Genomic DNA, 27,913 nt, shown 5'->3' with positions numbered 1-27,913 from the left:
AATGCTGTCACCAATAATTTCCATTGGAAAAAAAACAAACTTTAAATGATTAAATGTTTCCTGTATTTTGTGTTTTGAAAACCACGGTTACTTTGCTTTTCCTTGCATTATTGTCCATGTGAATACAATTTGAAATGTTTTCTTGTCAGCTTGTGCAGATAAGTGTTAAATACAGGAGAGTCAAAACAAGTACGGTTAATGGAGAACAAAAACATGGACTGGAAATCATTCCCAAGTAAATATTTATACACAGAGTTAGCGCTGTATAAGGTTCAGACAGATAGAAACATCAAATACAGAACTCCTGTCAGAGGAGAACAAGAGAAATGAGTGTTTCGACAGGCTTACCTGGGGGGGGGGGGGGGTTCTTAATGTCTCCTTGATTTTGAGGTAAATTACTAAAGGTTCAGAACATATCACTCAGTTCAGCAAAATACCAACAATCCCTGTATTAAACTTTCCATAACAAAACATAAATTTAAGTGAGGCACAAGCTTTGCAGATTTTAAGAGAAAAAAAAAAATCTCAATTCACTTCTCTAATCTCCGAAAATGTTTGACACACGTGTGCTCAAGGGTAAATACAGCCAACTGGACGGATGCACTCAACGAGAAATACTAAACAAATTCAGAAACAATAACAACCATACCATACAGAGTCCCATATGGGTCCACTAGGCACTACGAGCCATGGATCTGTGAACAGACATCATCTGAGCATGCATCACACTTGGCATTTTACAACAGAGGTCAATCACTGTGACCCCTTCACTCTTGTATTTTATGGTTGGACTTGGGCAGTGGACTGTGAGGCGGCTGGTGGAGGAACGCTACAGCTCAGAATCTCATCTGTACGACTCCCAAGGGGTGAGGAGTCTGTGCCTGTAATGAGGCACTTTAACTTGTTTTGTTTTTGTTTGTTTTTTTACTTCTTATGGGAACGGGGTTTAAAGAGGAAGGCAGAGTCCAACTTATTGATAGATTTAAACCTATAAGGACCATTGTCTCATTTGAAATTCAAACATATTTCTTGTAGAAAATATTTCCAAGAGAAAACAACTTTTGAAGAACCCTTAATTAGTATGTATATGCTAATTAAGTGTTCTTCAAAAGTTAGATCTTGTTTTTTCACTCTTGTTCATAACATACATTTTTTGTAATAACATTGTTTCAGTTGGACATTACATTTTTTTATGATTTTTCTATGAGTATAAATGTCACTTTCAAGGGTTTTCATAATTGCTTTTGGAGCGTGTTATTTAATGATTTTGTTCTGCTTAAAAGATGGAAATTGCCTGCATATTTTGTTAACATAAATCATTATTTCGGCATAAATTGGTATCATGTTATGCTTTTACTGTGAGCTCACAGCTTGTTAGTGCACAGACGAGTAAAAAAAAGAAAAGAGCACTGTAACAGTCAGAAACTGGGCAAATGTCAAAGTTTGAAAGCTACCACCACAGCAGCACACCACACCACACTCTTCAAGAAAAGCTCATTTGTTTGTCCCTGAGAGCAGTAGCATTCCCACCCTTCAAGCATTTGTGTGTCTGTCGTTGCACGCAAGCAATACAGCCAGCAAGCAGAAAGCTAAGGAGAGGTAACGTTCCAAACCAAAACTTGAAAATCGTCTGCTGGTTCGTACTCTCCCCTCCCTGCACACTCACACAAACACGCAACAGTTTTTTTGGGGGGGAGTAACATTCCACACAGAAAATATGCAACCCTAAAAAGCCTCCGGGCCCCCCTAAGAAATGAAGACGACCGTTACTGTGGCAACCCTTAAACAACAGGAGCACACAACGTCTCGTTGATGGACAGCGCACTCTGGGAAGCCAGAGCACAGGTGTCATTTTTCCTTCAAAACAAAAAAGGATGGTAAAAAAATTAAAAAGTGTTAATGGTTTTTGATACACCAAACACAGCAAGTGCTCTTTTCTTGCGGAGGGAACTCCGTGACCTTCACAAAATGATGTTTTGCCTTTCTCAGAAGAAATTGTGCTTTTTACTCCGCCTTTAGAAATTTAGACTCAGTTATACCTCAAGCTATAGTCTGAAAATAATCGGTTCTACAGTAAGCATGTGGTGCAGCGTAAGTACCCAAGAAAATTGTAAATATTAGTAAAAAAAAATATTGCTTTTGTTTGCTATAAAATTCTGCTTCCCTGCGATTACAGTACAAATAAGCAATCGTTACATTGATGATCATCCAAAGGAATTAAAGGCAGGGGGGGAAAAAATGTGATACAGTATGTCAACACTTTGTGTTTTTAAATATATAAATGTATTAAATATCAAAGTGTTAATAAAAAGAAAAAACATGTGAAAGATAACGGCATCCAGAGGGGGAGTGGGAGTCGCGCCTGAGTACGTGTTAGTGGCATAGAGTGCTGGTCCAGTTCTCACAAAACACTTGATCAGCCTAATTAAAAGAATCTTGGCATGATACGTTGCGCACAGTGGGGAGTCAGGCCGCGCGCCAAGTCTCTGCTCACCTCCTCTCTCTCCCACACAAATTCAGACACCGCCATCCACCACAACAACACGAAGAATGAAACGGAGAGGAAAAAAAGCAGATTCTGGGCAGGCTCTCAAGAGGTTTGGTGTTGCGATCCAGCAAAAAAAAAAAAAGAAAAAAAAATGAGTCAGGGAACTGTTTTTGAAGCACAGCAGAGACAGACACAGTCAGAGATGTGTCTGTCTGTCGCTGACCACTGGCTCTCCGGTTTGCTCTTTTAGTCTCGAAAGAGAGAACGAAGTCCCTGCAAAACAGCATCTCGAATGTAAGAGTGCGTCATCTTTGGCAAGTTGGGGAAAGAAAACCAGTCTCTTGGAGCACTACTGTATATATATATCAAACTTATGCATGTGAATAGTCTGCCAGCCCTTAATGTGTTGCACATTTCGCTAGCATGCAAACATATTTGAACGACACAAACTCATACAAACAGCACTTAAAGTTTTTTTTTCCACCCCCCCGCCCCACTCTTTAATTTTCTCCAAAATAGACACAACAGTGTTGCTACAACACTAGGATCCCACTAGCAAAACAACTTTGTTCGTTGGAATAATTTTGTCTTTCCCAGAAAAGAAAAAAAAAAATCTAATATTTTCAGTGGAAATCTGGAAATTGTTAAAGTGAATTTGGTTTCTCTGTAAATCCAAGAGTGATGTCTTTATGTCACTGTTGTACGAAGGAACACCGTCTTTCATGAAAAGTAAAAATAGCTCCTTAGGAATGTTGGAAGGTTTGTGATCAGATGGCCAGAGCGAGGTCAAGTCACAGCCTCTCAACAAAATTTCATCACAACAGACCTTCATTCTGTTGTTTTATGATGTTTTTCAGAGATGAACTTCTTCTTTGCGTTTTGAATTGTTGTGCTGCTGCATAACCCTTGTGTGGATTAGTTTGTAGTGGCTGATGCCTGGACATTCCCCTTCAGGACTGTTAAGAGTAAAATACATAACGCCATCCCAGATCTCGCAGCAGCAAAAGCAGCCCCACGCTGCCACGCCAACATCATCATGATTGGCTACGTAACTTTTACACGAGCTAAAACAAAAGGTGCACATTTTGGTCCGCTTTTATCCACCACAGAATTTTTTTCCAAATGAGTAAAATGTCATCGCGATGTTTTTTGAGACATAATTTTGTGTTCTTTTCAGTCAGACATGATTTTTTTGCCTGGGAAGCCTCCGAAGTACAAAAGTTTTTACCCGGTCTCGTTCTTGTTGTTAAACCCGATACTGAGACAAGTGAGGCCTGCAGTGCTCTAATGTTCTTCTGGGTTTATAGAGACCCTCAGGATGAGTTGTCATTAATCCTTTGGAGTAAGTTTTGTGCAGATCAGCCACTCTAGTGAAGCTTGATCCCTGCTCCAGAAGCACTGGGGTCCCACGTCACTATAAATGACTAAGTAACCCTTTTCAAAATGAGATATAAGCAGCTCTTTTTCTCATCTGGACATGCCATATTACTTGTTGACATACCTTTTGCTGTCAGCCTGGTTCTACTTAAATTTATTTAACCTGCAGGTCTGGTAGTTTTCAGGCTGTAGTGAAATTTAGCTTTCCAAGAAAAACAGATTAATCACAGCTAATTAACAATTTAACAGGTTACTTTATTGCACAGGTCCAGAATCGTTTGCATACTTTTTGCCTGAAATAGTCATTTGAAAACTTTAACACATTTTACATATTACTCTTGTGATCTAATAGGTATCCCCCTATAAAAGGTACTTTTTACTGGGGGATCTAAGCTGGTAAAGGGTGAATTGACCTGAAGATGTCCTCATGCGGCCACTGTTGCTTTGGTTTCTGGATCATTTGTGTTGTTTGTCTGCATCACAGCTTGACAACATCATCTGAAGAGCTGTGACAATAGAAAGTCAACACTGGACCCACCAGTGTGTGGAGTACCTCGCCCTGTTTGATTGTGTAATAAAACAAACAGCGAGGCATAGGACAGCTGACTGTTCATTAATGCAGATGCAAAAGTTGGAGTAGTTACATTAATTTCCACGAGAGCATCCGTAGTATATTTCCAATCTCATAAGAAAAAGAAAATCATCCAGAAGTGGCAAACACGTGTCCACACCGGCACGTATCTGGTGCTATAATCTATTTTATCCATGTGTAAACTCTGCATCTGCACCTTTGAGATAAAATGGACTGTTGATTTTTGACACTTCTCCGTTTGATCTCCTTAACTCATGCTACCACGTTCCCTCTGATAGATTTTTTTTTTAATACAGATTGGTTAACGTTAACATTTTCAGCTCCCCTTGTAGCTTAAAAATCCTCAGGAATAACCTACATGCTTTGCCAAACACATTGTTGCTGAAGCAAAGACGGTTATTTTTGGTCTTGTTTCCGAATGTTAGCAGTGCTTTTGCAATGCGCTGTAATCATGACTTTACCACCAAAAAGGAGAGGAAGAGAAAAAGTTGAAAGAGCAACTAGAAAAGTTGCTCATGCAAGCTGAGCAACAACAGCTGAAGTCACATTTCAATGACTTTACGTAGAATAAGAAACCATTAAAAAAAAAAAATAGGATGGAAAAAGAAGTGGCAGGTCACCTGTGAACAATTGTTAACATATGTGTCCAGACGTCCTCTCTGCAGCTCATTTGGAGAGTGAAGGAAGCTCAGTACCAAAGATTTATGGCTCCCGAGACAGAGGTGGATGTGTGTTATTGATAAGTTGCTGAGGGAAGGTGAGGGCCGCTCACTGCAGTAATTAGAGGATGAACTTGTAGCGCATCGATTGGACGGAGCCCCGGACACCAATATTAGTCACTTTGCCTCAGCCTGGACAGGAGACCTCACCTCACTGCTAAAAAAATACAACCGAAAGACGCACAGGACTGTAAAGATGCGTCCAGTCAGTAACTCACTGATAGCGACGACGTTTCTACGGCGATATGACGAGCAACTACAGCCACTTTTGCTTCTGTGGCTGGTTTGCGAGAACTGTTTGTGTCTCTGCACGCACAGCATGTTGGCGTGTACATGAGAGCGAAGGGGAGGAGTGGTGCTTCTGTTAAAGCCTCATATTATCCCAGCATTCAGCAGTGTTTCCAGTGACCACAGGCTTGGAGGTCAGCCCAAATCTTCTAGACACAGCTTAGCAATGGGACCCACCATTGTTTGATTTGGCTGTATATTGCAGTGTTTTCAGTTTTGCCTGTGAGAGGAGGGGGTCAGTGAAAGCAGTGAAGAAGTTGAGGCTAAAAAAGAGGAGGAGGAGAACAGGAAGAAGATTACACTCAGCCTTCTCCCAATTCCCCACTTTTCCTAGAACTAAAGAAGGAAAAAAAACACAGCAGAAAAGGAGACAGAGTTCAACCACTACTTTTTTTTTCACCCCATGTCATTAACTGCAAAGCAATGCTCAGCCTGTTTCAATCGGCTCTTGCATCAGAGAGTTTTTCCCTCATTGAGGTGCTGATACGTATCTTCAATCAAGGCAAATTTCAGTCCTGTGATAGGAACATTTATGGCGTTGCACTATTTTCTAAAATCACATCTTTCATGTATTTTTTTCTTCTTATCTTGGGATGTATTTAACTTTTTTTTTTTAATCCTAGATGCAACATATTGGCTTTTTAAAATGGGTCAGTGTTTCGTTTTTGAACGCATATTTGAGCGCTCTTCCGAAAATCATTCCAAGCAGGAAAATGCTGGACACGGTGTATTTTAAAAGTTGGAAAACAACTCTCTTTCAGTTTTTGGTTTGCTTTTAGTGAAAATATTCTGGTTGTGGTGAAACATGCTGGACCCCACTGCAGTTTGTGTACTGGGCAAACAGATGGGCAGATGGCGCAGTCAACCAGGGACTGCTCTTCATCCTGTACCATCAACAGGTTCTTGTTTGTGAACCTGGCATCTGCCTTCAACTCTTTTGACCTAAACATCCTCCACAACCTCCCAGCTTCAGGTGCCGGTGGATCACTAGTTTCCTGACTGAGCAGCAGCAAGCAGGTGAGGCTGAGGAGCATCTTCTCCCACACAAAAACCATCAGCACAGATGGCACTCAGGGTTGCTTAATCTCTTAATTTCTCTGCTCTCTTCACACAAGAGAAGAGAGCCACCTGTCTGTACAAACCAAGAAGTTTGCAGATTACGCCGCTGTTATTGGTCTGGCAAATAATACTGGGTAAATATGTTTTATGATCATTGGATGATATATGTTTTTTTTAATCTATTTTACAGGAGCAGGGAAAATGTTCCTCAGACTGATGCCAAAGGTTGGTATGTGGCTACAAGAAGCATCTCACTTAAGTTATTCAAAGGGGTTAACACTTGTGGGGCGGGGTGTCCTTACTTTTTACTCATGTTTCAAACAGATTTTAGTTTACATCTACAGTAAAATATAATTTTTTTGTGTTCACCTTACAGTAATATCATTTTACAAAGTAAAAAGAAATGCTATTCAGCATTATGCATCTAGTTCTGAAGAAACTAAATATTTAATTGGGGGTTCCTGCTTTTTTCACAGCACTGGTTCATAATATCTTCATATCGTAATTATGATTGTTATATTTTTTTTAGAAGCTTTTATATAAGGACTGCAAAATGTAACTTTTATAAGTACCTCAAAATCCCATTTTGACATTAACAGAGAGAATTGCATCCATAAACTAAATCATCACATTGAATAATGTGCAGACAGTGAAGAAAATGTTATAAGTAATGAACTATGATGTGACTGCGATTAATGTTTCTGCTGTTACCCCGTTTTATTTGTGGCAGGGAGAATAAAGTGATTTATGTGGCAAATAAACAGTTGGGAAAAAGTTCCTAGCTGTAGCGTTGCACAGCCTACCGTCACTACAAAAGATGGTGTTCGTTGGAAATCCCCATCATCTGGACCGAGCAGGAGATGCAGCATGATGCAAACTTCCCGGCTCCGACGCAAAGACCTGCTTGTAGCACAGAGAATCAGTCGCTCGTTTCAAATGATCTGTGATCTCCGTGAATCAGTCTCTCCGTAACATCTGCTTGACTCTTCTTTTTCCTCCGTAGCGTAAACCCTCCCGTCACAGACGTCTCGTTGACCTACAGTTTTTTCGTCGGATTTATCTCCCAAGTTTCCCTGTCCTCTTAACCAGGTTGCACATTTTCCAAATGAACACCTGCTCTGAGATTTCAGAGCCCATACAGAAGGAAACAGTTATTGTTCGATTTCATCTATGTGTTTTCCGAGCTCTCCCCAGTCTCCAGTCACTATTGCTTTAGCTTCTTCTTGTTTTTATTTAGCTTTCTGCCTCTCGGGCCTGAAGGTTAACTGCTCAGAAGCCTGGTTTGGACAAACTTTTTTACAGATTAGCTTGCGCTGCTTTCCTCTTTTCTTAAAACTCCAACAGCAGAAGCACAGTTTGCTGAAGTTTGAAATACAGCGACATATTCCTATTTAGATAGATTTGGCTTAGACAATACATAGAAGTTATTTCTCTAGGTCTTTATTTAACTTGGAAATAAACATCTTGGCAATAAGTTGTAGTATTATCATAGAGGAGTGACTGGCAACTCCTCAGTAAATCAAGTCAAGTTTATGCATACAGCACATTTCAAAAACAAGAGTTCAAAGTGCTTTACTTGATTAAAACATAACACAGTAAACAAAAAAAAAACTTACAGAAGAGGAATAAAGAGAAGTAATGTCGCTCCTTCACCCTGACGATCCTTCCCTCGGGGGGGGGGGGGGGTTGGTTGGCGGGGGGCGCCGATCTATGTTTTCGCATCCACCTGAATAATGTGTAGTTGCGCCACTGGAGACCGCAACTGTGAAAATATCACTGAACATGCAGCATACTGTCCAGTTTATTTGTTAACATCTTTGTTTTCAGTGGATGCAAAACGCACCGATTAAAATCTAAGCAATTACGTGACTTGCCAATTACGTGTTTATGTTACTCCCATCCCTTCCCCCCCCCCCCCCCTCTCTCACCTTTCACTCACAGGCGGCGCTCCAAGACATGCGCAGTGGTTTTCTCTCAGCGGCAGAAGATGTCTGTCTAATCATCAGTAATAGAATAGTGCTGCATAAATCATAAGAAATCCGATGGCCACAGCTAACTCAGCAGCGCTTCACTTTCACAGATGGTGGGGCCACGTCTAACTTATTTCGTCACTTAGAAAAGTATCTCAAAGAAAGGTAAGCTCCGTTGACGTGATGTTAGCAAAGCTAGCTGTACAGAGACACATAAGCATTGTGATGAAAAACGTTGTCACTCACTGCGCTGAATTATTGTGCGGAGATGTTGACTGACTTGTCGCATATATGAGACAACGCTGAGTCCAAAAGTCTGCAATGTAGTGATGTGACATTCAGGAGCAGTACGATTCTTCTGCACGGCTCTTTACTTATTAGATAGGACAGGAGTGTCACTGAGAGCGGTTGTTCTATCAGATTACCATACGCTGTCAGAGTAGCATACATCAGAGGTTCCCAAACTGTGGCGCCGTGCCATTGCAGGGGGGGGGAGCCGTTTGGATGAAAAAGAAAAACAAAAAAGCATGAACATGAACGCTGTATGCGCTGGGTTTTTACCTTAGAATGGCCAAGTCTCTGTTATTCCTCTGTCAATTTGATACAGTAGGGGCTTCCACACTTCCCATATCTGTGTCCTTTGTCACTTTTATCAGCAATTAAAACTGTTTAATCCGTTGTTAACGTTTGGTAAACTGTTTATCCGAGCCGCCTTTAAACGCAACACGAGCGCTACGACAACGAGTTTACTCCTGTGCGGCAGCGAAGGAGACCTGCTGCTGCTGCTGCTGCTGTGCGGAGCTGCACAGGTGTGTTAGAATCATAGCAGCAAACCAGCAAAACGCAAAGAACTTTTCACAGTTTTCCCCCAAACTAACAGACTGTTTAGTAAAGCTGTTTGATGCAGGTAAAGTTAGCTAAAAGGTGACTAGCTAGCTAATATCAATACATCACCTTAAGCTTGTTAACAAGTAGCTTATAGGCTAAGTTGTTGTCTATGTTCAGCTACATAGATTCATTTTGCCCCCCAAAAAGTCGATCCCTCCCCCCCCTCAAAAACACATCGTTCAACCACATAGCTATTTGTAGTGGGGGCAGAAAATGTTTGGAAACCACTGGGGGGGCGCAGGACAAAAAGTTTGGGAACTACTGGCATACATGTATCTACTTCTTGCTTGTTGCACCTTGGTCAGTGTTCATAGTTGAGCGTCAGGGCATTGCCTCAATTGCTATGTTTAATGGTGGTTTCTGACATGAGCAACATGGGTAAACACCCAGGGCGTTATATTTTTAGGGATGGCATGAGACCACCGCGGATCGTAGCACAGAGATGGAAGCAAAGCAGAACAAAGAGTTTATTAAATTTAACATTGGTTAAATTTATTAAGTATTTAATATCTATGTGTTTTTATGGTAATAAAAACAAACAATAAAAACACATATTTGATCATATTTCACATTTTATCATATCATGTAGAGTCTCGGTCTTGGTCTTGTCTTGGTCTCGGGTTAGGTGGTCTTGACCATAACACAGGCCGCTACGCCATGTTTTTTTTTTTTGGTATTGGAGATGCAAAGTAGGCATGCATCTACAGACTTGAGTGATCTTGAATGTTGGTAAAATGCCAAAAGATTAATGTATTTTGATGCTAAGTCATTCGGTCATTTATAAACTGAGTTAGCGTAAGGACTTTAGAGCTGAGATGCGACTCTACTGTCCTAGTTTTGTTCAGACACTGTTGCAGTAATCAATTGAATCAAAAATAAATCAATGAATGAGTTTTTCAAGATCTTGTTGGGAGAGTAATCCTTTAACACTCGAAATATTCCTCAAGTGAGAGAAGGCCAACTTTGTTACTGCCTTTATGTGTTTCTGGATGTCCTGGTTCACATCTAGATTTCGGTCCTGGTTTTGACTGACTCTTGAGCCTTCCTATTTAGGTCCAGAAATAATTACTTAAGTTTTATTTCTATTCAGCAGGAGAAAGTTATAACTTTTATGCAGAACTTTATTCTGCATTCTTGACCAATATCAGATGTCTTTTATGACAGTCTGAACAGCATGGAGGATATATATTTTTAAATTAGTACCAGGTTGCTTCCATACAGTCTTAAATAAAATCAATATCTTAAGTTTTTAAAAGACCTTCAGCCTGAGTATTCACATCAAATTTAATCTGAGTTTGAATTGAGTGCAGCATCTTCTGCATGTGCAGCTTACTTCAGGTATAGAGGCAGTTCACACTTCATGGTACCTTGATGATAGTTGCATTTAAAAAACTACGATGTGAACAATGAAAATAAAATAAAAAAAGTCTAAAAAAAAATAAAGATCTACAGTTTCAATGGAGCCTTAAAGTTGGATCTAGCCAAGAATTTCTATAATTGTTAAGTGTTATTGATGCCCATACAATGCTCTCAAAATATACATGTTCCACTATAAAGAGTGCAGAAGTGTAGCATTGCACTTAGATATGAAGTGAAGAGCTCTCATGACAGGACAGATAAGTGGGGGTATCGGAATCCTTAACCAAATTATTTCAGAAAATATTTTTTCTGAATTATTAGATTTTTGTTCCATTTCTGGAAAAAAAATGTATTGACATTACTAAAAGTACAGATTGTATGTTTTTATTTCACATTTTGCTGCGAGAATGGGTTGAGACAGACACAAACACTTTCCATCAACTCGAGAGTACCCAATTGAGAAGTTCATAGAAATGGCACATAGGATTTTCCAGGACCCAAAAGCACCTAAACCCTTCGTCACCCCCCAGAGTAAACATTTTAACAGTGCAGAGCGTCCATGTGCAGCCAGGAGCAGCTCTGGAAATCTGAATCGCTCCATCTCATTAATAGTTGATGCCCTCCATCCAGAATTGGAGATGCCTGAATAATCCTCTCTTGGGTTTTTTATCATTCAAATGTATTCCACCCAATGATACACCTGTTCAGTCTCCTGGATTCACTTTGTCTCCACTTTGCCATCTACCTTCCCTCTTGGAGCTCGATGGAGACGGGGCAAACTTTTTAAGGCCAACTTGAATGCGAAAAAAGAAAAACGTCGCAATTCTTCCTCCACATCCTTAAAAGCTGCTTAAAAAACCTTAAAGAGAAATAGATCCTGTACAAGTGGAAAAACCCATCTCATAAACCGCTGTAAGTAGGGTGTGCACCCCTCTTCCTTTTACCAAACATACCAACCCCCGCTTTCTGCAGCTCCCCGCTGCGTCCGCCTTGCCATCCTCTTCTGCCCAGGTGAGCGCTGTTCAAGCTGCAGCAACAGTGGAATTACACAAGCAAGACGAAGAAAGCGGACAATTATCTTCAATATCTGTCAGACACATGACAGCAAAAGACCCCCCTCCTCCTCCTCCCTTTGCTTTCTCAGCCATCATCACACCCCACACACGCGCGCACACACGCACACGAGCCAAAGAAAGTACAAAGAATGGGGGAGTGTTGCTCCTTTGATTGTTCAGAGGCAAAGAAATTGTCTTTTTCTCCTACTCCCCACACCCCTTTCTCAGTGCCTTTTTCTGCTCATTACCATCCGCATTTGCATGCACGCCACCAAAGAGCAAGGAAATGTGAGGATGGAAATAAAATAAAAGGATTAGAACAATGGTAATCACGACTGCTATGTGCACATTTAAGGGGCGCGCGTTTGCGCGTGCACGTGTATATACAAGTGACAAAAAGTGAAGAACAGAAGGATTCACTATGAATACATCTCAGACTGTATTATAAAGAGCAGCCAAGAGAAAAAGATTAGTAAGAAAAGATCCACTTTAGGTCGCACATTCTGCTTTTTCTTTTTTTTTTTTTGTCTAAACTGCTGTAATGCAGACTATTTTTAGCTATTGCAAAAATTAATTCTGTGTTAGCTCCTTAGTTTAACTTTGAAAACAAAAACGAAATGAAAACAAAACCATGTTTAAACAAAGGTCTAAAACTGTGGTACAAGTGCTCCTGATCTGGGAGACCTTAAGTGTTGCTTTCCTGCTTAGAAAATTGACTGTGAAGAACGTATCTTATTTCCAACTAAGAATATTGACTTAGTAAAACTTGAAGGCATACTTAAAACAAATCCTACCATAACATTGTCGCTGTTAATTGTTTATAATGGTTTCTCCTAATTTTTGATCTTACTTAAAAAGCTAAAGAAGCTTATTTTTAAAAAATAGTGCACATAAATATAACTGTAAATGTGTCAGGTTAAAGCCTTTGACTAAAAACCGTGTTTTATTTTTTTGGCAGGTTGAATTTCTTGAACTCAAAACTACTCTAATACCTACACAACACCTTTACTGCACTTTGCTCATTTTAAAGTGCAATAGTTCCAGAAGTTATAAAGTGCCAAACTTATTTATTTAGAGATCACAGTAGTTGAAACTAGAAGTTTATGTACACCAAATAAAAATAATCTTTCTAAATGTCCATCTTTGAGAACATGACTAAATAAATCTGACATACTTTATCATTCAGCAAATAGAAATCATCTAAAATAAGAGCATTTTGGTCTGATTTGATTAAAAAAGAGGTGAATATCTTTATTTACTGTATTGCAAACTTTTGATTTCAACTATAGATGTGATGTCATACTTAATATCGCCTTTTTTCAAGCTTTTACTCTTAGTGTGAATAATGAGTTTTAGCATTTTTGAGGCTTAAAACAAACTAAAACAGTCCAAGTCCTACTAAGCTACAGTTTAAAAATGTCTATCAGTTTGGTGGTGCCTGTAATGCTTAGTATTTACTGGGAAGTATGGATATAAGAGAATAAATGTTTAAATAAAGAGTTGTCCAGCTCAAGAGAGGTGGGATAAGTTCCAGTAGTCATTCTAAACTTTCAGGGTATCCTCTGGGTCTTTACCTTCCAGAGCTGCCCTGTGGGATGTGAGGGTAGACCTGACATGAGCTCAAGCATGCAGACAAGACCTAATAGAGTTGGGCCATATCAGCAGAGCTGGAGGGATGGCTGGGATTGGCCATACTGCAGTCCAAGACCTTCAGGAAAGACTCTTTTAGAGCAGGAAGGTCGATGAAAGACCCCCACGAGCCACGGAATAGATTATGTCTCCTTCCCTCTCGGTGCACTGATAACCACATCAGCTTCAAGGACCCCTCAGGGCCAGTTCAGGTGAGGCTACCTATCTCACTCACTTACAGTTATGAGCCCTTGATGCATTAACTGCGTTTCAGATGCGCGTGAATGTGGAGTGGTCCAAGCCGAGTGGAGCAGATGGTGATAAAGGAAGGAATGTGTTAGTGGAGGAAGTGGAAGCAGGAGACCAATCAAGAGAAGTACAACAAAGCTCGGGAATACTAACCTTTGAAGGACCAGCCATTTGAGAGAGGAGGGTGAGTGGGGATCTGTGATAATAGCGCACACTTGATCACGCCATTACCTCGAATTAGGGATAATTAGCCTCGGTAAACTGGGCACAAAACACGCCTATGATGTCGGAGCCCAGAAGGCATGCTGCGGTACCTTTTACAGCCTGGTGGTTGATTTTGGGCACACACCACTGCTGTTCACTGCGCAGCAAGGAAGCGATAAAGAGAGTGGGCCTGACTGGCTGGTAGCAAACTGGGAGTAATTATCAAAGAGAGCTTATAATCAAACATCTGAATCGCAAACATGGACTATAAAGCCCCTTTGGCATACATCCAGGAGTCGTTTTATCCAATTAGGTAAATGGCTGTAACACAGGGAACTGGAGGGGAGGAGGGGGCAAGAAGAGGGGGACTGAGGCAATAAATGAATGAGGATCTGCAATCATACATTACAAATATTTGTAAATATTTTTCTTGTGCCAAATATTAGCCCACTGTTTCCAGCTGAAATTGGCCATTAAACATGCAACTGACAAAAAATAAATATGCAAATTTAGGTCCCTTCAAATCAGATTGCTATTCTGTGTTTCATTGTTTTCTTTGTTCCAATTAGCTTCCACTGCATGTGAGTTTAGCTTTTTCTATAAAGACGGTGGAAAATATAGCTGATTTTAAGAGCTTGTCATTAAACAAGTACCTCATTGTAAACTGTTACAGTGCTTTGCAAAATGTCTTCAAATCTATTGTATTTTTTATCATTTTGTCCTGTTACAACTACAAACTTTATAGTATTTTATTTAAATTTCACATGACAGTCTAAAACACAATAGATCCTGAAATGTGGTTTGCAAATGGATTCCGCTTCCTCTGCTCTGATACCCCTAAATAAAACAACCTTCAACTAATTAGCAAATAGAGTCGTCCTGTGTAAACCTGCAGGTTAGGGACAAGGTCCCTCCCCAAGTAGAGGAGGAGTTTTTTTTAGTTCGTTTTTAGTTCAAGTTTTTTTAGTGGCGTTTATTTGAAAGTAATCTGACAGGATGGGGCAGAGAGAAGAGGGGGAAAGACATGTGGCAAATGTACCAAGGATGGGAGCTGAACTTGGAACGGCTGCGTCAAAGTCGCAGACGTCAAAGCCTCTGTATACGGGGCGCACACTTCACAATGTGATGCCCCCAAGTGGAATAGCTTAAATATCGCAGTGTCTTTCACAAATGAGGGAAAATGGGACATTGATAGACAGATCGGTAAAGCACCACACTAATCTGTCAAAGTTTAGGAAGAGCTGAGCCAAAAGGCGAATATTTATTTACTTCAATATACGTTCAGACCTTCATCTATGGTCACAAGGTAGTGACAAAAAAATGAAAGAGGATCAGGTTTACAAGGGGCAAGAATAAATTTCCTTCACAGGGTGAGAAGTTTGGTCATCTGGGAGGGGCAGAGCAAATCCACTCAGGTGGCTCTGGAATCCGGTTAGGGTGCTTAAGTTTAGCTTCCGTTGTGAAATCTTCTGGGCACATCCCACCCTGAAGAGACCCAGAGAAAGACACAGGACACACAGCAGGGTCTTTGTTTCTTGGCTGGCCAAGATCGGGACAATTGAAAGAAGTTAAATTTTCAGTTTCCCACAAGCATTGTGCGGGAGCCCTTGCAAACATGTGGCAGCCATGTTTGCAAGGGGTCAAGCATGGCTACCACATGAATAGGGTGCCAGATTTCAAACTGTGCATGCACTGTGTGTTTATGCTGATCACCATTAACCACAATACATAGGTAAAGTAAACCAGCGACTTCAATTCTCCTTTTACTACGTCCTGGTGGTTCAAATGCATACCAACCACTGTCACTCTCATTAAAAATCAGTATTTAAACATCAACAGTGGCAGTGCTCAATTTAAGGAGTTCTTGCTTCACTTACCTCTCTGCGAGAGTTAATTGGTAGCAGGATTGCTCAATAGTGATGAAATCCAGATACAACCCCTATGCACTATATTTCCCTACCTCTGCCACACCAGCGAGGAATGTACCAGGCAGGGTAAAGTGTGGAAACCTGATAAACTCGGGGTCTTCAGAGCCCTTCCTAAAACCCGACAGTCACATTCCACATCATCTCGTCACTTCATGCGCTGCTGAACAATCTGGGGTTCCCTTGTTGTGAGTGACAAGCGTTTGCACTATAGGCTGTTGCTATGCACTTGTTAACCCTGCTCCTCTTCCTTTCTGCCGTTCAAGGAGCTGCTTACACTACACCAATACTATGTTAAGAGTTATGCAAATAGCAATTTCAGACACCACAAGCAAGAGCAGGATATTTATGGAGAAGCTTCAGAGTCGTGCAGAAAAACATGTGCGGTTAACTGGCAGCTTGAACCTTTTCCAAATGGGCAGAGTGGGTGCATATTTTTGTATAATACGTTCTCTATTTAAAGGGAATTGGATTGGTGAATGAAAAAGGTGAGCAGTTTTCATTAAAGCTCATGCAGGCTGTTGTACCCATGCATTTCTTAAGCTTGCGTAAAGGTGTTTGTGTATCTTTTCTTTGCATATGGAAGTAGCAGAATGCCCGAATGTGTACAGGCCTCGACTCTGTGCACCTTGAAGAAAAATACAGAGACTAATTCCTGAGTTGTCCGTCCCTTTGCAGCACAGTCTCCAGCTCCACTACTCTTTAAATAGTAGTCAAAGTGCCTTGCGAAAGGTTCCATGTATTTGTATTCAGTAAGCCAGTGCTTTGCAGAACTACTATTCACTGCACTTACAGTGTTGTTGGTGTATCTATAGCTTTGCCCATGAGAGAAAAACGTTTCTTCCTTGTAAAATAGCTCGAGCTCAGAATGGATGGATCTACTGGATGAAAAGTCCTTGCAAATATTTAGGTCTCACCCCACATTCTCAATTATATTGTAGTCTGGACTTTGACTGGGCCGATCTCAGACATAGACATGTCTGAGCATATAGAATGAGAACATAAAGTATATTATGTTTTCCGTTACATGGGAATGTAAAACCAAAAAGTGATTTGTTTTTGTTGAATTCTGAACTTCGAGGGGTGTGACCGCTTTATAAATTCTCTAATATTCGACATAAAATACGGCACCCTGGCTCATTCCTGTCCGCTTGGGAGTTCCTCCGGATCCAGACCCACTGAAGTATGAGACGCTGGCTTTGCAGGCGTGTACCGGGCATGTCTTACATGTGCAGACAAATACAACTCTGCTCAACAGAAAAGTGGCCTCTATGTCTTCAGGGCTTGAACAGGCAAACACAAGAGCAACGGGGATGGAATTTCCTGTAAACACCGTAGTGTCACCGTGCAGGTGTCCTTCTGAGGTAGAAAGCATGTGAATGAGTCTTTGTGTGGATGCTTGTGTTTTCACTGTAATTTTCTCTGAGGCAAACGGCTTTCTGTTTATGCTGCACTGGAGGATTTTGTTATACACAAAGCATTATTTGATCTGTTCAGGTCTTGCATGTAGAAGTTTGTGGTTAGCCAGTCCCAAATATTCCCACTCCCATCCCATTTCATGTTTACTGCTGATGAATTAGAGATCCAGGTTCAGCTGATGTGATTTACTTCATGACCTCTAAATGTGAAATCATTTAGCTCACTTTCTGCTCTGCAAGACCCGGAGCATCACAGACCAGACAGCAATACTAATGTCTGCCACATTTTACTGCAGTCTACTTTGGCATAACAGTGGGAACAGATCACCAGGCTATAAAAAAAGGCATCCATCTGTATAGTCTGATTTTTGACCTGATATTTTCAAGCTGGGATTTGGAGTCAGAGCTTTCTGCGTCATCATTTTCAGGCAAGTTCTGAGGCAAATAAAAAGCATACAAATAAATGTACGACTAGCAAATTAAACCTGTTTAAATTTTTCAAGTTTTTTCACGTTGCAAATGTAATTCTCAATGTGTTTTGTGGTCTTCTAATGAAACAGACAAAGACTAAGTAGAAAAAAAACGTATAGAGTGGATTCTATTTGATCGATAGAGGACGTCAGAATAGAACTGCTTCCATCAGCTTTTTAAAAAAACTTTTTATTAACTGGGACTTTTGTGTTCTTTAACTTTGACTTTATAATTACGCACTACTTTGTGTCTGTCATAGAGTTTCACAATCAAATCCATTAAAGTTTCTAGTGGCAAAGTGATTAAATTTGAACAAAATTTAAGGCTATGAGATCTGAAGTGCATTGTTTAAGTAATATTACTATCATTTTTTAAAATAAATATTATAAAGACATAATTCTCTTAAAAATCAGAATAAATTATTTACAAAAGTAACAATAACAATCCTTGGAAAATTAATTAAATAAATTTTTTAACATCACAATGTTGCTACAGATTTACATGATGAATATTTAATAGAAATAGCATATAGTCTACAACTGTAAGGATAAATAATGCAATAGTAACATTTTTAAACCTACCTATTTGTCACATCTACATAAATATGTTGTGCAGGTACTGTATATTTTGTAAGACGCATACGATTTCTTACATGGAAGTTTCACGTTTATCTGTACGGGAGTAAATGTGAGCGCAGGACACTCGGGGACAGCGGGCCTCCTTAACGAGGTCATTAATCCGCAGCCAAGCCACGCCGGCAACATATGCGGCTGCAGGCGACTTCCCTGAGAACTGCTCAGGTGGGAGGAATAAACAGTGCTTGACCTGTGGGGGAGGGTGAAGTTAAGTGAAACAAATATTAGAGCAATTGCAGATTAGACATGCCCTACAGGTTCTCAATGGACAAGGAACCACACAAGATCTTAACGTGTACAGAATACAGCAGCAGCACTACATGGAGTGCAATCTGGAAAAAAAGGTCAATTTAAATTTGCACGTCAAATTTTACCTGCTTGCTTCCATGTATTCATGTGTCTAACAAATTTACTCTCTTGCAAAAATGCACAGCCATGAATGAAACGAGCTGCATAAGAAACACCGTGTCTGATTGACGTCTTACAAGTTAAGAGACTGCAGCGCCAACACAGAGAAGTATTTTTGTTTTTTTGCAGCATGCATGAACAGTCAGTTCAAACTGCGAAGAGAATAGCTGGCGATAATCTAAAACTATTAAAATGCGATTAGACTGAAAGTATGCCTCTGTAAGTGTAACAATTAATTTTTGAGCATTAAATGAAAGTTAAAATGCAACAAAAAAGTTATTTTCATTGGATAGTATGTAAACAAGTATTTTTAGAAAATGGACACAAAGTGACACTCCAGCTTTAGTCTTAAAATCTTCTCGATTTTTAGTATTATCCTGTTTTCTGCCATAGTTATCTAAATTAATATCTGCTGCTTCATCGAGTAAGAAAATATGACCTTTGTAGAGTTTTTTTTTATTAAGACATTATCAGAGTAGTCACATTTAGTTCTCCTCTAAGCCGCACAATGTGTTTGCATATGTGGTTAGTAACATTATTCTGGTGTCAGGTGGATTGAATGTGTCTTCTAGGGGGAAAAAAATAACTAAGGCTGTTAAACTGGAGGGTTGCAGCAGGGCAAGATAGAGCATGACTGATCTATTGAGAGGAGCATACAGTTGTGGCTCCAGTCAATATTGCCTAATTTGTTTGTGTGCATGCAAGTGTAAAATAGTGTTGCCTCTCTTTGTCTGTTTCAAGTTACATGGGCAAGGACCTGTCCTTAGGGAACAATGCTGAAAGAATAAGAACAATAAGGGCTGAAATGGATAAATAGTTGGCATTTTAGATTGTCCATGCAACAATCTAAGCTTCATTTACAAAGACAAAAGCCACATGGGTTTTCCTGATACAACATTCATGAAATTCTTTTAAACTTACATAATCAGCATGACAACTGGGCTTGACTACTTTTACTTAGTGTGATAATCACCAGCCCCTCGTCCAACGGTGTGTGCTTCATACAGAGGGTCTGGGCTCTGGGCTACAGGAAAAAAAATTGCTCTGGACTCTGTTGAGGTTTTAAATTTTACCCAATTACTAACGTTTACCCGTGACATTTGTAATGCACCAGGTCGACACTATGAAGCTTACCGGTAATTGCTTGTGCTGTAAACAACCATCCTCCACTGTGAAGAGAGAAGTGCTGAGCAGAACGAGACTGCTGTTAATATTAATTCAGTATTTGTAAGCGTGATTAAATACGGACTGAATGGTTTCATTCACTTCCTCCTCTGCCATTACTAAAACTACAGTCAGATTACAATTCCCAAACATTGCAGAAAATCAACATCATCGTTCACAGTTTCTCCTTCTGTCCGCTAATTGGCCTGGAAGAAAATCTACCAGAGACAATCCAAGTAAATGGGAGAAATCCCAGACCATGCTGTAAGCAAAAAAATAAAAAGTAAAAAAAAGGAATATTGCAAATGAAGCTATTGCCAGATTAACTTTTATCTACAATGCCTTTAATTTAAGTTGTAATGGCTACATTTTGTGCTTTTTTAGATGGATTTTTAACTTCCAGCTTATAATGCTTAAGCGTTGGTGGTTTCAAATGTTAGTGGGATTTCTGTGTTGAGTTTGTCTAATTTTGAATCTGCGTGGTTTAATGAAAATCAACATTAAATTCTAACTTGTGCATCGAATTCTTGGTAGTTGTTGAAGTTGTTTGCTTGATTAGCACTGCACCCGGAAAGGAACTGCATGAATTCATTCATTAAAAGCCCCAGATTAATGCCAATAATGAGTATGCCATTAAACCTCTGACTAGCACTGCAGACAATCTTCTTGGTCCCCCTTTTGCTTCTATGCTTTTATTTTTTTAAGGAGGTGAGTAGTAGTGAGGGTATCAAGGCTAATGCCAGGGGAGCAATCGGCCTACAATGCTCTGTGAGCGTAACTCCTATATGTCCAAACCCAAAATACAGGACAACTGCAAGGCTTGAGGTTTTTTTTTTCTAACCACTCATCAACTGTGAATCGGAACCAATCAGAGACAACATATTTTACAACCAAGATTTTTTTTTTTTCTTGCTCCTTTGTCCTATTTTCTCTCATTTACTGTACCACCAACCCTGGGCTTCAATTAAATCCTCTCAATGAAGTGAATTTAAAGGACTTAAATGAATTCGTTGCCTTTGCCTGGGGCCAATGTTTAACAGAAACTCGTTCCTTGTAAGCAACATGAATTCACATGTTAAAATGAGGTAATTTAAAACAATGTTTCTTTCATTACTGCATTAAACAAGTACAAGGCTTGGTGTTCAAAAGGGAAGCATAATTATAGATCAGACATGCCTGATTTGGTACAGTATATAACATTTGTCTACACTATAGAAAAACGGCACTTCAAAAAGTTAAAATTATTTGTTAAATTTGCGATAAAAATACTGAACGATTTCCTAAATAGAGAAGGATCAAAGACATAGTTTCACATAAATAAGCTAAGCACACTGACAACGCTTCTAAATGTTGCAGGATTGTAGCTTACAAGGACTGAAGTTGGACACTGGAAATGATACTAAATGTTATTAAATTGTCCTCATCAAAACCCAGACCTAAATACAATTAAGATTTTTATATCAGAACTTGGAAACAGTTGTTAACAAATGCTCTCCATCCATTCTGACCGAGATGTGGCTGTTTTGCAAAGAAGAATGGGCAAACCTTCCAGCCTCCAGTTAAATAAAGCTGATAGAGCCATAAACCAACAGACTTCCAGCTGTAATTGCGGTGAAGGAGGGTTGTAACAAGCAGTGGTGTCCCAGCTTGTTGCAACATAGAATCTCCAAATTGGAAGAACACACAAACCACGAACTCTCTGAGGGAAAATAGCATGCATTTCCTTTACAATTTTAATTTAACTTGCTCACAAATAAACCAAACTTGTAATGTCTTAATGAAATCAACAAATGTCAACTTTTAGAGAAAATCAGTCTGTAAATCATTGTAGATGTGAAAAATGAAAAGGTTATAAGAGAACGGCATTCGGTCTCATTAATTGGGTTAGATTATAATTTTTTTTCTATTTTGTTCTTTTCTCAGCAACAAAAGTGCAATGTGGATCATTTCTTGTATTTGATCAAGTTTAATATACACCTAAAGTTAAGCCTGTTTTTGAATAAAATCATCTGGTTTTTTTGTTGTTCTGCAAATGAAATGAAATTAAAACTTAGAAGAAGAAAAACAAAAACATGGCTGGTAAAACATTGATACTTTGAATTGTACCAAAACAATTTCTGTTTTAGGATTTAGTTCCCATTGAAATCTTGCTCTAAAATATTACAATTGCATCTGTTGGTGGGGAGACGCATGGTGGCACAGTTGGTAGCACTGTTGCCTTGTAGGTCAAAGGTCCTGGGTTTGAATCATTCTCTCCTGGTACTCCAACTTCCTCCACATATACGATGGTTAGGTGGTTTCACTAAATTCCTTTTAGGTATGAGTTTGTACATGCATGATTGTGTCTTTTCTGTGTTGCCCTGAAATGGATCAATGAACTGTCCAAGGCAACAGCCACCCCTGTTGCAGTTGCCACCCCTGTTGCCACCCCAGCTGGCGACTATAAATTCAATAAATAGTTATGGCAAATCGGATATTAAGCACATTAATCTCTTTTTTCCGATAACATTGAATGCAACACAATGTAACTTGACACCCACTGCTTATATAATATAAGTAGCGGGAAGTGAGAGAGAAGGACAGAGCGCGAGGCAGCAGCATTGACGGATATATTACTGTATTGGACATTACGTGACTAATCGTGCGCTACACATGCGCCATTGCTGTCCATTGAGTCAGGAATATCGATGATCAGGAAAATACCACACTTACGCAAAGAATCTGAAAAAACGACACAATGTTTAGCGGTTAATTCAACCCTATTACAGCCATAGATAACAAGGTTGAAAGGTTTCACATTTAACAGGCGAGGAAAAAGTTTTAATTTAGAGAAAATATTGAGAAAGTGAGCAGTGAGTTAGTTACGCTAGCCTAACTGTTGCTGGCCTGCATGCATCACATAGCGACTAATAGGCTCTGTCCAATACAGAAATACATATCAATTACTGTATTGATATGTATTACTATATTACGTAAAATAATTTTTATGTATGAAAGACGTAAAACTAATTAACTATAGGCTACTATATTAAGAAATTGTATTTAAGCCTTGGTGCTACATAAAGCTCATTTTGAAACAATGCAAGTTAAAAACAATATTTTGCAACAAGTAAATTAAGCCTAATGTTAGGTCTATGTAAGCTAAAAGTGAGAATGAGACACACACATTATATATATATATATATATATATATATATATATAAGCATAGGGGTGGCAGCATATATATATATATATGCTGCCACCCCTGAAAAAATCCCGGCCCCCCCCTCTTGCCACCCATAGATATTTTTCTAGATCCTCCCCTGGTCCAAGGTGAACCCTACCTCCCCCCTGCTGGAAATGGAGCTGGCACCAACCACCCCATATCCCAGCAAGACTAAGGAGAGGTTGTGCTCGCTGGGCAAAGTTGTAATATTCTAATCAGGAGTCAAACAAAACCATTGCATGGGTTGAAAATGACCCCCAGGGTCACACTCTGAATACCCCTGCTTTAACATAAAGAAGGAGTGTCAGCTAAAATTTAAAAATCATGTAGTGTTTTCATTTATACATGGTACTTTGTGTAGATCTATCCCAACTTCATGCCATAAAATCCTGATGAAGTACATTGAAGTTTCTGTTTGTAACATAAAAAAAATTATTATTGAGTGAATCATTCTATACCCTGTAATAGCAGATAGCATTGAGTTACTTAAGTGACATTGCATATTAAAATTTCATCAAGACATAGGGCTCCCAAACCCAGACTGAAAAACAAGTAATAAGGAGAAGGCTCAGTGTAGAGAATAGCCAAGGCTGGGATATGATGGCTGGAAACAGCCGCCATGTTGAAACCTGAACCACACCCCCAAAGAAGAAGAAGAGAAAAAAAAGACAGGTGTCAGTGACAGACATTTACGATTTATCATCTTTACTATGCAACATCCAGTGGGTTGCTGGGAAAATCCTTTTGAAAACACTTAAAGGGAAAATTACGTTATCAATTTCATGAATCTCACTACTATCAGAATTCAACAAATGTTCTTTTTTTATGTATTTATGGGACATGCTGGTCAAAAAAATGTAATAATCTAGTTTTGGTTATAATGCTATGTTCAAATACCATACACTATTGTTATGATGGTTTGGTAGTAGTGGTAGCAGACAAGTTGTTATGACTGCATTGTTACTGCTGTTTTTATTATGTGTTTTTGCTAAATATTACAATTTATTCTAATCATACTTGTATGGTTGCTTTTGAGCACCTGTGTATAGTATGGAAAAATACTCACCAACTGGGATATTTGACCATTTTTATGGCTTTACAAATCAAAGTAAACAAATTGATTTCTGAAAAATAATGTCAAATACAATTATTTAACAGATAAGTGATTGCACAGGTATTTACCCCCTTCAAAGAGACTGACCTATTTCCACAGAGGCCCAGCCAGCTGGTAACATTAGCCTCACAATGAGTGAGATCACCTGAGTACAATAAATATGCATTACTCTGCAATATAGATTTTCTTTAAATTACCTAATTTTAATTGATGGTGAAACAATGTAGGGAAATAACTACAGTTTCTGATTACAACACACTGTAATTTGTCCACCTTATGCAATAAAAAATTATCAATATTGTTGAGACAGTGATCCCACAACTCACTGCATCACAAAAATATTTTCACCAGAGTCTCTGCCTTTTTCATGTTGGTGATGAAGCAAAAAGGGCGAATGTCAACATTCACACACACAGTCCTGACCTGTGTGGGCATGACCTCTAACCTTGTCCAGATCACAGCAACAGTAAAAGTGCAGAACCTTACAGAAACATTTACTGACTGTGGGGGGAACTGTTTCTGAGAGTGAATAGGAGCCTCTATAATTGGCTCTGCGATTTGACCTTGCACCTGTTCAGCGTGCGGCATTAACAGAATGTGGGGTGAGGTGTTCGTGTGAACCCCGTGCCCCGTTCTTTTCAAGATCCCGTCGGGAACCTTAGACCAGTTTATCCCAGCTTTGTAGCCCTGAGTGAATTTAAGTCTTACAGTACGTTCACCTCAGTATGTGCAGAGATTCTCATGAGTGTGTGGTGTTATGAGGGAAAATGTGCGCGTGTGTGTGTGTAGTGCTCCCACATCAGTAAAACTTTGAACCCCACCCCAATCCCCCACAGGGACAATGCAATCAAACGTCACCACAGGAATCTGTTATAATGATCGCTATCGAGTGTGCTAATTAATGCTGAATAGAGCTCATAAGCCGCATCCCTTTGCTAACAAATAATCCGATAGCACAGCGTGGAGGCGATCCTGAGTGGCAGGGTCACACCCTTGGTCTAGAATCCACTCTAGTACCTGCAGATACATGTGAAGCGCTCTTAAAACGTGCTGTAATACGAGGCTAAAAAAGCATGACGAGGCACAGAACTTGAGGGAATTATATCCTTATTTAAGAACCCTTAGGCTGTTTTCACTCCCCGCTGCTGTAAACAGTATCATTATTTATATCACCATTGCCTGTGAGGATGTGTGCAAACACCAAGAAAGCGCCACATTTGCTGTTAGCCATAAACATATTCAAACACACACACTCGTGCACAACTGCGAGTCTCCTTTGAGATGTCAGCGATCTGCTCACGGTTTGGTGGAGCCATTGTTCAGAAGGGCTCATATTCTTTAACGGGGGCCCTTTTTGTTGTTGTAAACAGCATGAATTTTTAATCCAGCCCAAGATTCTGGGTCGGTAATGAATGTGTCTCGGCAGCGAGCCTCTCTGGGGAGGGAGGCCCCTGGCTCCTGTTGCTAAGTTTCAGCAATGCCTGAAATCTGGAGGAGTCAGCCTGATACGCCCAACCAATCCAGCACACAAACACACGTATTCTTACACATGTGCGGCATGGGTGGCTTCATATGGATATGCGCCAGTGTTCATTTTGATGCCTAATCAAAGATCAATAGGTCAGTTCAAGACACAGCACACTCCACGCAATCTACAATAAATTTTAGCAGTAGTTCTGATGTAGAAACTATGAAACATCACAATTTTGAGGCAGATTTCTCAACTTCAGTTTTTGCTAACTTTGACATGCAGGTACAAGCTTTTGTCCGATGCGATTTCTTTTCAAGAACTGTAATTAAGGAGATTAATCATTCGTAATAGGAGCAGAGGCAGTGCCCTGTCACTGTGTGAGAGAGCAGTCATTGTTAAAAGAGTTTTAAACAAAGAGAGAAATACTACAAAACTGGTATTTTAACCTCAGTTTACCATCTTCCAATCTCCATTAGCAGAACCAGCATTACAAAAAGGGAATATCCATGTTTATATTCTGGAGAATATAATTCTACCAGCATATTGGATATTTTATGATGAGCCAAGATTGAAGCTGAAATTGAGCAGCACTGCAATGCATTCAGCCTTCGTGTCATCTGCCAAGACCTGTGCTCTGTCTTGCTCCAAGACTTAACATTGCTTCTGTATTTAGTGAATGTTCAGACCCCTTATGGTGACTCATTTCGAAAATATTTTACAAGCAATAATTCCAGTGACTTGGTAGTTTTGTAGACATTTGGGAATAGGCTCAAACACATGTAAAGTTCTTATTGTTCTGAGAGAGCTATTGTGTTACTAAACCATTCACAGGTGCCCTCGTCCTAATGCAGCAGTCTCTCCCAGCTGCACTCGGAAGAGGTGGTCAACAACCACGTCTAGGCCGCAGAGAAAGCACACATATGCAAAGCCACCAGCTGGCTGGAAAGATGTTTTAGACTCCGAAATGAATCATAAGTTTGAAAACAAAAACTAGGCTTACGAAAACTAACAAAGCCACAAAAAACAAGGTGTTTTTGCTGCCTTCAAAAAAGGCAAAAAGACAAGATTAGTGACATGCTTGAATAAAACGCAGAGCTGCTTTCCCTGACTTCTCATTTAAAACCATACTAATATTGAAAATAGCTAACTTCAAATCTTCTTCACCAAGCAACCAATTCCCCAGAGAAAAGTGTTGATATCTGCGCAGCCAAGTTGCGCTTGGTGTTTATAAGAGATTTGGATTTTTTTTTTAGTCTCTGACTTAACAGTCATAACAAATACATCCGAAAATGACCAGATCTAGTCTCCAAATCATTTTTGCACTACATCTTCAGATAAATGTGCACAGGAATTAAAACTCTTTTTGGTTTGCAGAAACATGTCAAAATTTTTCATTACATCTTTTCCCTTTCTGTCAAGTCTTTTCTTCTGGCCAGGCAGATTTAAAGAACACCATCTTTTCCGGCTTGCTTTTTGTCTCCTCAAAGGATCTATAGCTTCGATTCTGCACCAAAGGCTGTCACTCATTTTATTAGTCTAAGGCTTTCTTGTTCAATAATGTCAATTCCAAGCTGCCAACACTGATCTGGAGGAGCTCCTCCTCAATGAACACCCCCAAAGCAACCACGTGCTTCATGAAAACTTTCCTCCATCATTTTCAACGTCATAATCTCACCAGCACTCACAGCTTACTTTGGAGACGACAGCAACACCGCTTGCAGATTCAGTTGCATGTGGGCAGCTAACAAGAGTTTGCGACCGTCTCTAAGTTTTGACAGAAGCTTGATCTCTTGTTAAAAGCGAGGGGCCTACAACAGTATCGCTCATTTGTTCCTACAACAGTATCGCTCATTTGTTCCTTACTCTGTTACCGAAATATTAAACTCTTATCTATAGGGGAAAATGGCACTCATGTGAAATTGTATCTCAGAACAGCTCTGCTCTCTCTGGAACATGTCAGAGAGAAAAAGAAAAAGAAAAACCTCCTATGAAACTTAGAGACATGCACTTTGTGTCACGGTTAAAGCAAAGCATTGCTTTTTTAAATAAAAGAGATGTGAAATTCTCTACTTTTCCTCGTTTTCTTCTTCGTTTTTTGTGGCCCTCCTCTCCCAAAGCGATTAAATTGCTGATTGATTTTTGTATCTCGGCTCGATTCTTTGCCCCTCGCTCTCCGTCTCTTGCCATTGATCCTCACAAGGCTGCTGACTCCAAAGTCAGAGGA

General features: G+C 39.7%; 1 protein-coding gene across 5 annotated transcripts in view; it reads right to left on the bottom strand.

The window, feature by feature from the left end:
• LOC145552774 (uncharacterized) overlaps nucleotides 1–27,913 on the bottom strand; it is a 131,649-nt gene that overhangs the window by 39,270 nt on the left and 64,466 nt on the right. The window lies entirely within an intron of this gene.

This window comes from Poecilia reticulata, chromosome 9 (assembly GCF_904066995.2).
Source record: "Poecilia reticulata chromosome 9, P_reticulata-male-v2, whole genome shotgun sequence".
Lineage (NCBI taxonomy): Eukaryota > Metazoa > Chordata > Actinopteri > Cyprinodontiformes > Poeciliidae > Poecilia > Poecilia reticulata.
The sequence above is the reverse complement of the archived record's forward strand: the minus strand, read 5'-3'. Positions and strand labels throughout refer to the sequence as shown.